The sequence below is a fragment of the Rissa tridactyla genome, chromosome 5, assembly GCF_028500815.1.
Source record: "Rissa tridactyla isolate bRisTri1 chromosome 5, bRisTri1.patW.cur.20221130, whole genome shotgun sequence".
Lineage (NCBI taxonomy): Eukaryota > Metazoa > Chordata > Aves > Charadriiformes > Laridae > Rissa > Rissa tridactyla.
Genome location: NC_071470.1, coordinates 77,730,942 through 77,743,797, shown reverse-complemented (window position 1 = coordinate 77,743,797; position 12,856 = coordinate 77,730,942).

The window sequence follows — 12,856 nt, the reverse complement described above, 5'->3', positions numbered from 1 at the left end:
AAGCAAAACACTGCAACGCAGTACTAGAAATTGTGCGTGATAAACTAATTGTCTTTTGCTGATTGAATTACTGGCGAATAACAGGCTTTTTTTTTTTTTTTGGTATTTCACAGCATAGTTTGTTGTTTATCTGCATGTTGGTATTTCCTGTCCATGTTAATTTAGTTCTAATGGGTATGTTGGTAATGACTGCCGTAGCACAGCATATTCAAGCTCTTTTTTTACCCGCATCTTTCACGTTCTGAAAAACTGCTTTCTATGCTTATTTCTCCCCCCACCCCACCTTTACTTGTAGGCTATTATTTGCTTTTTTGAACCATTTTGTGACCACAAACTATGCGAATATCCTTAAATATAGGAGAACCTTTAGCCGTTCTTGAGAGCAAAGAAAACGCAAGCTGACTGTATTCTGCATTAGTTTAAAGTATTTTAGCTACTGGTAACGTATTTCCTCGCTTCCGTGAGAATTAGCCTAGGAGCCACTGAAGTCTTGGAATAGCTAAAGCTTGATGCAGAGCTTCTGCTGGTGGTCAACACAGCGCTCCTAGAGAAAGCCCTGAAGGAGGTGGAGCTGGTTTGACATCACGATTTCCAAGCCCGTTAAGAGGCTCGTGGCTTATTACCTCATCAGAGTGCTCGACTCTACGCTCACTGGATGGCTGAAATATCAAGAATGGAACTTAAATCAAATAAAAGGAGGAAATCCTGATCGGCCTCTTTGTAGAAGACTGACAATGTTAGTACAGCAGCTCACAAAGCTTTGTGGGAAGGGGCAGTATTTGCAAGGCATTTCGAACATTAAATAGTTTAGTTTCTAAATGTGCTAAGCTGCTATTGGAACTTCAGCTGGCTTTTTTTTTTTTTTTGGGCTGTCTTAGGCCTTCTAGTTGACTGTTAAAATGTATAGCACGTAAAGCCTCCAAACATGGCTCGAAGTACTGTGCGGCGACGTTTATATTAACGTATTTAGGCCTTGTGAAATAAAATCAGTTTTCCATGGAAAGAATTAAAGTTATCGGTGGTTAAATGATAACCTTGATGTTTCAGAAATGCAGACTAAGGAATTTCTTTCAACTACAAATGTGTTTTGACTTCCAATAATTACTTTTTCTGTGTAACTTCTTTGTTAGTGTCCTTTGGCTGTCCGTACACCTGTCTGCTAAAAAAATATAAATATTTAGAACCATCGGTGGCAGTATGAAAGGTTGTTTTAAATTAAATATTTGAACAGGTGGATTATTTTTTTTCAAGATACGGGGCTGGTTGTGTGTAAATAACCACCACCAATGGTTTTAACATCAGGGAGAGAACTTGCACCTGCCTTACCTTACTGTCTCAGCCGCTCACGGACCCGGCTTCCATCAATCAGTCTGAACGACAGCGCTGCTATTACTCTGTTGCGTTTCTAGCAGCTTTAAAAGACTTTATTTAAATAATAATAAAAAAAAAGGGGTGTGTGTGTGTGGTAAGGGCTGAAATAAATATTGCTATCTGAACTGATTAGACCAAACGGGCAGTTCGGAGATTTGCCTTTAATTTGCCTTACCTAGGTTGGGCGTCTTGTGGTTTGCGGATGAAAGATGGTCAGTAGAATGGGAAAACAAGCAGTTAAGTGTTAGGGCTCATGTAGAAATGAGAGAGATTTTAAATGTTATTGTGCTGGTACGTTTGTAGAGCTTTTTTGTAGAAGTGAGCATGCTATATGGGGAGTTTTTTTTCTGTGGGTAGAAAACAAAGGACAATTGTAGCATCTTAAAAAAAAAAAAATAAGGCTCACTTCTACTTTGATAAGTCTTTCCATTGTGTATCAGAAATAAGTTACCAATTTATTACTCTAAACTTACTGCTCTTAAACTGGGAAAATCTTTCGTAGAATAATTAAGTATTCAACGTTGCTTAAGAGATTCAGACATGCCATTTCTATTAATTTAAATGGGAGCTGCGTGGGCTTCATAATTACTTAGGTAGCTTTGAAAAAAACCTCATCCTTAACGTATTATTTTTCTGCAGCAGTCAATGTTTATAGTCTGCTTTGTCCAAGATGAAAAATTCCTTTTCATTGTACTGAGGGCGTACCTGAAAACGTAGAATTGCCATTTTGTACTTAACAAAAGAAGCGTTAAAAGTACTACTGTATTCTTTAAAATCGGCATTAAATATTCGTCTAAAAATGTCAATAAATATTTAAAGGTGATGTGGAAATTTTCATGCATTTTAAAGAGTAAAAATTAAGAGGTGGTAAGGACTAAACTACTGTAGTTAATAGAAGAGTTGGAGTAATGTTTGTGAAATTTGGATCAGATTTTTGGTTTAATTTGGTGAAAAATGCAGAAAAACATGGCGACTTCTTATTAACCCCTCAAATTTTGTGACCCTGGGATTAGGACGGTAGTTTAAGATGTTGGAAGAGGCAGAGTTGCTTATCTCCTCGGATGGAATGGAAGCTCCTTTTGGGTCCGTGACTGAGGTCTCATGTATTAACCGACGTTTGTAATACCGGGACTCTCCTTGGGATTCAGACCAGTCTCTGGGCAGGATGCAGGGATGCCAGGGCAGTTCCCTCCTTTGGTGGTGGTGAAAGGAGGGACAGGACGGCACGCCGCCCTCCCCAGACCCAGACGTTGGAATTCTTACAGTTGCTGGAACCAAGCTTTGCGGGATGCTGCTGAACCAAAACAGTACAACCGGAGAGCGTGATGCAGGAGGGGATGCCGCTACGGACGAGAGAATACTTACTGAGCAGTGGCGAAAGGTGCTTCAGCAGGGGATGAAGGACAGGAGGAAAAGCTCCACTGAGGATGCCGATGTTGATGGTGAGAGGATCAGACCCGCAGGTCTGCGCTGCCACTCCGCTGCCTCGCCTGCTGTGCAGCTGAAACCGGCCAGAAGCATGACAAGTGTTTTCCTTGGGGGCAAGTAAAGCATGCCCTGGCAGTGGTGTGTCACACAAGAATGCAGACATCTGATTTCCGCATTTTTGAATTTAATTTAAAAAAAAAAAAATAAAAAAAAAAATCACGTTTTATGTGGCTTTCTGGCTGTTTAGGGTAAATTAAATGGCAAGGCGTTTCTGAAGTGGTTCTGGCGCTTCTTCTAAAATTCCCTTTCTCTGGTTGGAAATCAAGAATAAACTCATGACAGTCGCCGAGCCGGTTGCGTTATAAATGCGAGCGCCGTTTTGGTGGGCCTGGGTTCAGAAGCCGAGTGGTCTGCAGGTGCAGGGAGGTTCCAAATACTTAAATGCTGCAGAGAAGCTTTCTAACAGATTTTTTTTTTTCTTAAATGCGTGCTTTCTGCGAGGCACTTTGGAGGAGTTGCTTTGGGTGTTGTGTTTTGCGTCAGCGTACTTGAAAGTGTGTCCGTGTGAAATGTATGCCAGTCAAGGCAGGTACCTACACAAGTGAGTTAAGGCTGTAAGAAGCTGCACGTTCATCAACTGTTGTGTCTCCTGGATTAAGGACTAATTAATTCTAGATGGATATTGGTGCCTGTAGGTTGTCAAGTTAGAAAAAGGTGGTAAATGTTATCTAACTCTAATAAATACTCCTGATTCTTGGAGGGTAAGGGTTGTCTTCGGAGTGGATCAAAATGCCCCGTGCCTTTCCCTGACTTAGCGGAACTCGAGGACGCGCTGCACCTTTCAAAAGGCCGTGCTTTGTTCTAGTGGCTCTCAAATTAGCGGGGAAAAAAGCAAATGGGAAATTCCTGCAGCACAGTTGGAGTGAATGTTGAAACGCTCCATGCCGGGCTGAACTCCGATTCTTTAATGTGCTGTAGGCAGCTTTCAATATAATAATGCCAAAAACTGGGCCGCGTTGTGCCAAAGAACCAGCTGTACCGGCACACTCTACGCAAAATCCAGGTGCCTCTTTCTCTGACCTTTGGCAGCCCCTTAATTAAACCTTGGGGAGATTTAAATTGTCACTTTAAAATGATGCAAGAAGGGTATCAATGCATCGAGGCAACACTGTGACTGTCTGCTCTCTTGCGAACTAAAAGCCTTCGAGCCGTTGGTTTCCTCTTCTCTCTCTCTCTGGTGCTGATGTAAAACTCTGTCTTCACGTGGCATTAGATAATCTTCACATAGAACATTCTCTAATTTGCGTGCCTTGTTTTTCAGGTTGTGTCTGAAGGTCTGGTTTTAAGAGAAGCTATGTTTCTAGTCCTTCCTCCCATCCCAATTTGTAGCAGGTCAGAACCACAATTTGACTTTCGAAATCGTCTTAGTTGGGGGGCTCCTTCCTCTTGCACCGGCATCCTCTTGACAAGGTAGGACTTCACGATGAGACAGTGTTAGGCTGATGTAAATCAGCAGAGCTCTTGAGATGGAGCTGTGGGGTTTTTCACTTGCTACTGGGAGCTTGAACTGCTCCAAACCTCCAACTTGATTTTTGCATGTATGGGTTTATTATTCTTCTTCTGAACTGACGTTCCCTGTGTAGATCTTCTGGAATGACTCTTCTCATCCAAAAGGATACAAAGAGTAAGAAATCTTACCTTGGTGGCTATGGAGAGTGATGAAGCCTTCCTTGATTTTGGTGGTACGTTGGCTTTTTTTTTTCTTTTAACGTGGTCTCTGACATATTAGCTAGAAGAGGAATAGCATGTTTTGTAATGACTTGTAAGGAATTTGAAGTCCCGATAGAGTATTTTGGAGGATCATCTCTGCAGTTTGGGGACTCCTATCTGTTCTGACTAATTTTTTTTTTTTTTTTTTTGCATCTTTATTGCCGAATGTGACCAGGTATCAGGTGACGCTTATTATTCTGGAAACATAATGATGTAGCAGTAGAGCACAGAAGGTATCCTCCATCTTAGTAACATCTGAAAGAGGGCTGTGAAGGTTCACTTCTATCTTGTCAAGATTCTGACAAGGGTGCTGTCAGCTGGCGGGAGCATCCTGCTGGTCACTTAAGAACAGTTATTTTCTGGCTTAACTGTAACGATAAAATATTCTCTCGTCCTGGTTTTCTTCTCCTCTTGAAATTCTCCCTTGCGCTTTCACAAAAAATACGCTGCTGCTCCGTGCCCAGACTCCCAGGGAGAGAAATCCAGCTTTTTGTTCTACCAAATTCTTTCGGCCTGGCACCGACAAGGCTGGTGGCCTCCTCTGATTAAATCTCCTTCGCCGCCGTGCGACGTGACAAATGCTTTTGGTTCAGGTTGAATGGTGAAGCTTTCGCAAACAGGGGAAGACAGTTGTCAGCTGTCGCTGTTGCGGTACCAGGCGCGCGTTGTGCTAGAACAAGCAGACAAAAAAAGCCTGTGAGGCGTACAGCAGATCCAATGGGAAACCCACTTCGGGTACACCCGGTTCTATTAAGTCTTGAGTGTATTTTTGTCAAGACTTGTTTAACAACAGAGGGGCGAACATCTGTCGGCAATTCGTCGTGTGGAAAAAGGCGGTCTTTTGCTCTCAAAGCTCAGAAATGGCAAATTTGCATGATACTGTATCATTTTCAGGATAGGAGGCTTTGAAATCTTAATTTGTTTTGCTTATAAATACAGCTTTTAGCATAATTCTTTTTCAAGAAAAGTTTTCTTTTTTTTTAAAAAAAAAAGCTGTCGGAGCTCTGGAGAAGGCTGTTTGGCTGCAGAGGGGTGGCTCTGCCTCAGAAATTAGGATGTGAGAGTGAAACGGAGTGGTAAGTGGTATCTGGGTGTTTGGCATGACCCTGGTTATTGAGTTTCTCGTGCAAAAGCATACGCATGTTTTTAAGATAATGGACCTATCTAAGCAGATATATTTCTCCGGCTAATGCAGAATATTGGTTTCTCCGGTGTAATTAGTGCTTAGTCACGCATTCTCACACGCTTCTGAAGTTCTGCTGCGGTAGTTAGCGGTGCCACTGCCAAACCAAAGGTCTCTGGGAATATTTCTTATTGTTCCAGAACTCTGGACCCAATCTTTTCAGGTTCTCTGTGTTCTTATTCTCCCCCACCCTCCTCACTGAAGAAAAGCGGTAGAGAAAGTTTGTTTGTGACAGGAAATGGGACAAATCAGAATAGTCCTGGGTTATATTTCTCTGTGCGTGTTGCTCCGCTCCAGTCTTTCGTTTTCTTTGCATAGATTAAAAGAAGAGCCAAATACTAGCCATTTGCTTTTCGTAAGTGACTTGCATAAGAATAGGTAGCTTTTGAATTAGAGCTTGTTTTGAACTCTTTAATCTGGAACATTATAGGCCAGCCTCAATGCTTATGCCAAATTTATGCCTAAACCCAGACTATAGGAGGTAGTTGGGCACTTTGTCCATCGTGCAGAAAGCCCTGTGCATGGTACGGTGCATGCTGATATTTCCTTATAGGGATATTCTTCTCAGAGGTCATCTGTTCAATTAATTTTTTTTTTTATGAAATGCAAGCAAAGTCCAAACAGGTCAATTTCCAACAGAAGTTTCTGTTTTAAAACCAAGGCACACAGGAAGAAATTCCCCGTGTATGTGTTCCACTGGTTTTCAGAGATTTCGTTATCTGGAAGAGGTTGGGGTGGGAGCAGAGCCCTCCTTGAATTGTGGCAATCGCTGAATTTGGCCAATTTAGGTCCAAATATAAGCCCTGAAATCATCTGCGTGTGTGTTGCTGTGCTAATCGCTCTGTCCAGTGAGACTCTGGAAAACCCGTGGCCTTTGCTCAAGCAGATGGAACCATCTCTTAGAACAGAAGTGGAACACAGTTTTTTCTGAAGCGTCTTTTATTTTATTTTTTTTTTAAATAAAGAAAGGAGGTTTGTTACTGCCGTTCACTCATTCCTTCCCTTTTGCCCCTATTCCTCCTTTTCACCTTTCTTAGGAAAAGATTTCATCCTTTTTCTGCTCTAGGAGGACTACACAGTGAAAGAACTGCTGCAGGTTTTAATCTGAAATTTTTAACCCTGGTTTCCCCCCCCCCCCCCCCCTTCTCATTACTGAAGGAAATCCAAGATTATTTGGGAATCCCTTGGGTTTTTTTAACTTACATAACTAAAATAATAAAATGTCTTGAAAGAAAAGTAACTGTAATGGTGGAAAAAAATATTGTAATCTCTGTTTCTGCCCTAAGGCCCGTGCCCTTTGGACCTCCCCAGAGCGTAAGGAAACTTCCCTTCGCTAGGCTTTCCGTACCGAACAAGGAAATGTTGACCTGAAGGTCGTAAGTGGCTTAATCCTCAAACTGTGTTGTGTGAAGCCATCCTCGTGGCTATATTTTTATAATACGCCAATGGCTCAGTAACTAGTGAGAGGAGTGAAATACCTCTGCCTGTCGGCTAAAGAGCACCAAAAGCCCCGTTTGGTCCTTGATATAGTAAGGACGTAATGATTGACTGGCATTCCTTTCCTTCTCAGCTAGAGAGCTTTGTGACCTTCCATTCAGTTTATTTTATACGACAGCTGTTCAGGAACGGCTAGAGCTACCAGCTTTGGGGGAAATGATATAACTGAAATAAAACAGCAACTTCGGCCATTGCCCCCTTTGCTTCCTTTAAGGTGTCATCCCTCCCTGCTCTTCAGTAATCTCTTGTTGTAGAGCGGGCAGGAATTTGCAAGTCGAGCAAGACTCAGAAAGGAAGATTATTTTTTTTTCTTCCCCCCCAACTTATATTTATATTCTGCTTCCTTTTTGGAAAAATTAGATCAGCATCTTAATTTTAATTGAATAGAAGGCTGCTAGCTGAAGCCTCTTGAGCACATAGCATAAAAAATAGGAAGGAAGCCAAACAAAACGACTGCTGAGATAATTTCATCTCGCGAGTAGGGGGGCGCCCCGACTGCGCGTCCTTCAGCTTAGTTTCCTAAACTGTATACTGAAGCCCGAGGCTGCTTGGCACCCAGTGAATGTCACGGTGAGCCCCGCTGTCACCCTGGGGCTCAGGAGTCCCTTGTGATGCCATGAGCACGGTCATCAGAGGACACCTGTCCTGAGATGGAGTAAGAAAATCTTCTTGGGTCGCAGAGCAAGAAAGCTAGTGAGGTGTGTCAGAAAATGTGTCGAAATACATTACCGCTATAAACTAATTTATCAATAATTTGGAAGTGAATTAGCAGTCATTCCTGCCAAGAGTATTTTTTTCTTTTTTTTTATTTTTTTTCAAATGCTCCCAAGGTTAATCTCCCTGCTCTCAGTGAAAGCAACGGTGTATATTTATGGTGGACAGTTATCTGATTACTGGCCACTAATGAGTATCTCTAGTCTCTGACCCTACTTGGAGACATGAGGAATGTCAGATTGATTGATTTTTCTCTCTCCTTTCTCCCTTGTTCAATAGTACAGGCCAAATTCTGCGTGATATATTGTAGGCAAGGAAAAAATACTGTTGCACTTGTTCTTGAAGATCCAGAAGGAATTTCAGAGAATCCTTTCTGTGTGGGATTTGTTTTCTGAGGTGGCTGCTCGGCCTTATGCCAGGAGCTGCTGCTCCGTCGGGGATGAAAGTCAGCGTGTGGGATCAGGAGTGAAGCTGGAGGGGGAGGCAGGTGTGGTTTTTCCCCTGCTGCGCGTTGGTACTGCCCCGTCTTCCGTGACTGGGCAGCTTTGCGGAGATCCTCGTTTGGCTTTGTGTTCCAGTGCTTATTAGCTTTGATGTAGCGATGAATGAGATCTCTCTCCCTGGAATGTCATTGTTGGAGAGAAAATGGCACGTTTGGGCCTTTAATATTTCAAAGGAAAAATATCTAATGGTCTGAGGAATCACTGCCAGTTTTACCTGGTCATGTTTCGAAATGGAGTATCGCATAATGTGGAGACCCAAAGGTATAGAAGACATTGAGGTATTTACAACATTGGGTCTCTGGTCCAGATTGAAATACATCTTAGACGCTTTTAGGCACCTTGTCTGTACTTGGATTGTCATATTGACATGACTACGGCAGAGCTTTCGCTACTTTTCCCTTTTCTGTTTAATGCCTCCGCTCTTCGTTATTTTTCTTTTTCCTGTAATAACTCACTTAAGCACGTGTTGCGTTGTGTGTGTGTCTCTGTAGGTACGCCTCTTCTACTGTCAGTCTGGACTTCAATGGATTTAACCCAGTTCCATGAGTAGAACCTGAACGCTCTGGATTTCTCTTGCAGGGCGTTTTTGGCATGTGCCTTTCTTAGTCATCCTCCCAGCTCTTGTCAAGCTTTTATCGTGGTGGTGAATGCAGTGGTTGTCTTTGCCAAAACTAACCTTTTGGTGTAGTATGAAAGTAAAGTGTTAACATGAAACTCACTCTGCTCTTTTGTTTTAATGTCTGCTGGCTCTTTTTTTTTTTTTTTTTTGCCAATGTGGAATATAACAGCTACTGCTTTTGGAGTTCTCCAGAGCTTCTTCCCTCCCTGCTTCAAAATAACATCCTTTGTTTACTAGCTGTTGACTTCTCTTTCTGATCGGATCATAATATGAACTTAGAATGTTCATTGCCCTTCAAACAGAAGCTTAAAAGTGTTTGCCTTCTGCCTGCCTTGCATGCTGGTATGTTCAAAGCTATTTCTTTTTTGGCCAGCGTTCTTCTGGTGGTGTTTTACCATGGTTTCTGCAGAGCGTGCTTCACAGCTGGTATATTTTATGGTGTTGTGTGTTTAGCCCTGTTGTTGTTGTGACGTTGATCAGTGCCTCCTCGTTTCCTTGTACTTTGCTGTCACTGTCCTGTTCCAGTCTAGAATTGGTCCTGGATTCTAATCTTCTGGAGCAGAGATGGTCTCTATTGCGTCTGATGTTGTGCTGGTCCTTAAGTAAAGCTTCTGGTGCAATGCTTGTAGACATAGGATCAACTATGGCAAGTCTTCTCTATTGCATTAGTAAAACCCCCCAAATCCAAACAAACAAAAAAACCCTTTGAAAGATGCTGTTGAGCGGGGGTGATAAGAGGATGTCTTGCCCAAGGATCTTCTTGAGGCCTGCGAAAATAATTCACCTGGGGCAGGAAGAATAAGAAGCGATTCAGAATGTTTTGTCCCCTTCCAAAAGAGAACTCCGGAGGTGAGATGTTTCAGAAGGACCTGGTAGCAAGCGTGTGACTGTCAGCTAGCCTGAGCAAAGTCAGTGGGTACTGTCCCTTCACTAACAAAAGGTTAAACCGACGTGGAACTGCATCATGCAACCGTACTGCTATTGCTTGCATCAAAGCGGGCGTCTCATAATGGTTGACATCAGTATAGCACTAAGTAAATGGTTTCCAGCTTTTCCCGCGAAATCTCTTTTGCTCAATGTATGGATCTCATTAAGCCAAGTTGGAATTAATTAACTACTGTTCTATGCGAGCAGAAATTTCAAACGAGTTTTTCGTATATCGCTTGCAAAAAGATGGTATGGCAGGAGAATTCGGAGAGCTGCTTTGGAAGGAAAGATGTCGTGAGCTCTTCTCTCTCGCTTGTTCTGCTTCTATGTTGGAGGAGCAGAAATACTCTGTCTCCCTTTCCCTAAAGGGCCAAATAGATCACTCTGCAACTAACGCCTCATCTACTTCAGCAGGTACCTTGGGTCCAGGTACCAGACTTTTGCGCTTTAGTGCGTTTAAGAACATTGATGTAATCAAGGTAAACGAAAAGTAATATAAAATACTGCATTATAGCTTTATGTATATAGTGTGTGTGTATATATATATATAAAAAAAAATATATATATTGGGTTGCCACCCCACCCTCAAGACTTAATTGGAATTTGCAAGGCTGTTAACTTACTGTTGATACAAAACTTAATGTCATGCTATAAGTACACAGTGGATTTAAACTATTCAAAACCTATTAAAATATCTTTGGTGATGCTTAGGGGTTAGGAGGAAGAGAGAGTAAACTACTATTTTGACGCGGTTGCTAGTCTTATAAATGGTACCGATGGCTTCAAACTGTTTGCAGAACTGGGCTCTGTAATGGTAAAGCTCCAGTTAGACAAAAGAGCTTTTTTTTTCAGAGGATTTTTTTTTTTTTTAACTGGAAATGTTGAGAAGAGCTTTGGACCTTGAAAGCCTGTGTCGAAGTGAAGGAGTTCATGCTATCGGTGCTTTGAATACTGGGCATATTGTGTAATAGTATTGTGTCCGCCAGCCCGGCTCTCGCTGCCTTCCAAGGGACAGGCACAAAGGCAGCGTTTGTTCTCCTTCTCGGTGACCCCGGTGACTCGGTGCCCTGCCAGGGTGCTGGAACCCTTTGCTACAGAAGAAAAGAAGCTGGCTGTAGAGCTCTTGAAGAGCAGAATGCGGGGGCAGTTGGTTTGAAAGCGCTTAAGCAGGAAAATGGGCAAATTTTATTTCAGTGCATCACTTCTAACATTTAACGCGGTGCTCTTAACATTTCAGGCAGCGTATAATGGTCTCAAGGATACAAATTAAGATTTGTATTCTATGTTTACTATGCTGTAGGGTTTAATATCTCGCTTGATGTATTAGCAATGGTAACCAGCTGTTGATTGGAACCACAACGGGTGAGTGAAGAACTGAGCAATGCTACGTTAAATCCCACGGGATATGTTTTCGTTTGGAAAATACAAAGCAAAGGTTGCGACAGCTAATGCACCCTTACTCCTACGTACCTGATACCCGTAAGAAAAGTCTCCGACCCCCAAGAAGTCCACGAAGGACCATCCATTCAGTATCAGAATGCTGTATATAATTTAAGATTACTCTGTTATCCGGTAGTCTGTTGTTCTGGCTTGCGGCTCGCTCTGTGTTAACGGCTCCTTGGAGCGAGTCGAAGGCCACCTCACTGGAGTTAAAAGTAAGATGAACTGAGCGAGTTGGTTATTTCTGTAGTGGCTCCAAGTTTTGCTTGATGTCATCTTAGTGATTTGGCAGGATCCGTACGACTTCCTGATGCGGAGCTGTTGGTGTTGCTGTCATGAGTGGAGAGGCCTGCAGTTTCTTTCTTGCTCCTCGCCTTTCCTGTCAACCCGTGCAGCTGTCTAAAAATGTACGATGAAAGCAGTACTACCAGGGAACAAAAGTAAGGGAAGACAGGTAAATCGTTGCAGAAAAGAGGGAGCGGAAAATAACACTGAATTTCTTAAAAGATTTGTTCAAAATAAGACTTTAAACACAATGTATGTTACAGTGGAGGATAAAAGTTACTAGGTTGGAAGAATGTGTTTTTTTTTCCAATCGCATTCCAATTTAAAAAACCAAACCACGGTGTTTTGCTTCTTGCATAAAGTGCTCTAAGCAGATGCAAGAGTCTGGCACGGAAACCAAAGAACGCAGGTATTTGGTGGTCGCGGGATGAGCCAGAGCATTAATCACTGGAAGACAGTGGTACTTTACCAGGCGCCGCTGACTCCTGGAACCGAGTATTTTGAAGGTAAGGCAGCTTCTTGTTGATCTAATGTGGTGGACGCAGATCCTGAAGGAAGGAGATCTGCCAGTGTTTCACAGAGCGCGGGGCGGTGTGCGGGTTTGGACTAAACTATTTTCATTTCAAGTCCTCGGCAGTAGTAGGAAAAACACGATTTCAGTCTCCTAGCTATGTTTATGTCTGTAATGGCTGGTTAATACAATTCCGGTCAGAGTTTTTTGGAGGCTAGCTTCTAATCGTTAGACAGGCAAGAGACAGCTTCATCCATTAGCACTAATCGCATTTCACAAGAAGCTCCGAAACCTGACTGATTTCCTCTGTGATTCGTGGTAACTATTGCATCTTTATCCTCCCCTAAAATTGGAGGAAGCTGTGGCTTAGGGTCTCATAGATAAAGGCGGTATTATGACACCTGCTCCTAATGTGGTCATTCTTTCTTTCTCTATAGTAGCTACCCGTATTTGTCTTAAAAATGAATATTAGAAGGAAGCCATGCCTATCGTGTGCTGTAACGCTTCTGGCAGTCCTGTTGTTTGTAATGTGCTGCTACGGTATTGAGAAAGAGGGAGCGTGAGAAGACACAGTCGGCTCTTCATACAAATGGTGAGCCTGACTTGCG